This window comes from Myotis brandtii, unplaced genomic scaffold (assembly GCF_000412655.1).
Source record: "Myotis brandtii unplaced genomic scaffold, ASM41265v1 scaffold594, whole genome shotgun sequence".
Classification (NCBI taxonomy): domain Eukaryota; kingdom Metazoa; phylum Chordata; class Mammalia; order Chiroptera; family Vespertilionidae; genus Myotis; species Myotis brandtii.
The window spans coordinates 847,357-848,861 of NW_005370240.1; the positions used below are offsets into that span (position 1 = coordinate 847,357).

A 1,505-nucleotide genomic window follows, 5' to 3' on the forward strand; every position below is an offset into this window, starting at 1 on the left:
AATGTATAAGTGCATGGTATATTCTCATCCACACTTATTCTGTGAGGGTGAAGAACATGAGTTCTGAGAAACTTTAAATGGCTTGTCTAACATGCTCCAAGTGGTAAGTGGCAGAACCATGATTTAACCCTGCTTGGTGGGAATCCTTGTCCTACTATCATTGCATTTCTTGGGTTCAGGCTTGCAAGTTAGGGCCAAATGCTGGTGGGCAAAATGCTCACCAGCTCAGCAAGGTTCTGCCAGACACTAAAAATAAAAGGGGCTCTTGTAAGGGTGTTCTGGAAACTTATTTTTGGCCAGGCCACGTCTTTACTTGAGTTTGGGCATGATAGGGGTGAAGAGAATCATGCTGATGAAAATGAAGCAGCCAGTTGACTGGTTCCTGTGAGTGCTGCTTTAGCTGTTCTGATTCTGTCGCAGCTTCTCCAGGTTCTGGTTGGCCATCTTGAGTGACAGGGTCTGCTTGTCCTCCTTGATGACACTCTGGGCAGCCAGTGTGTTGGTCTTAAGGCTCCAGGCCAGGCCTTGTGTTTCTCGGCCAGCCTCTCCTGGAGGTTCTGGTGCTGTTGCAGGATGAGGTCTAGCTCAGTTGCTGACTGCTTCTCATCCTCTGGCCTCTGCTACCCCTTTCTCTTCTTCAGTCCAGCAGAGTCCGTGCCTAGCAGCTCACACTCTGCATCCTGCTGGTTTACCACGCCCACCACTACATACATACCATCTTGGTGGCAGGCACATGCTACCTGGCTGAGGTTGGCATGCGTCTGGGGACCAGAAACTGGTTGGCTAGTGCCTTCTCTGAGGGGGTCATCTTCTGCTTCTGTGCTTGTAGCATCCCTTCAGAAAGTCAGCTTTGCAGTAATATTCACTGATCACCTCAGAGGCAGGTTTGCTGGGCTTTCAGGGCCTGCAGCAAGTCCCCGAGGGCTCCCAGGTTCTTCTCCAGATGCCACTCCTCCATCCTGCTTCTCTGCTGTCAGCACCCTGCAGTGGCTCAGCAACTGCCCAGGTTCAGCTCCAGGCTCCATGTGGCCATCACCAACCGGAGGTTCCCGTCCCTTCCCCCTGGAAACTATTCTTTTCTAGATGTGTTTTTTTTTTCTATTTTGTTGCCAATACGTTCTTCCTGCCCACCGTTTTTTGAAACCAAACAAAACCTTTTCTATAGTGAACATGACTGCAACTTTGCTTTATGTTGGAACAGATGAAGGAACATGCCTGTCTTGAGGGACTCTTGCTGAAAGCACTTGATTGCAGAGTGCCACAGCACCACTGAGAAACATTAGCTGAGGTAATGCAGCTCCTGGGGCAGTTTAATTTGAAACAATTGAATTTGTGAATGCAAATACGCAGCCTCTCCCTCTGGTTTGTGGAGGAGGGAGAACCAAGGGGGCCTTTAGCAAGAAGCTCGAAGAGGCAGCTTGGTAGGCAGCAGAGCTGTTACCTGCTTTCTGTGCCAATCCCATAGCACAGTTGTTTCCTATTGAGAACAGATTCCATTTGTTCAG

At 49.4% G+C, this 1,505-nt stretch overlaps 1 pseudogene; it reads right to left on the reverse strand.

The window, feature by feature from the left end:
* Window positions 1-309: 309 nt before the first annotated feature.
* Window positions 310-1,033, reverse strand: LOC102260853 (annotated as a pseudogene).
* Window positions 1,034-1,505: the final 472 nt, after the last annotated feature.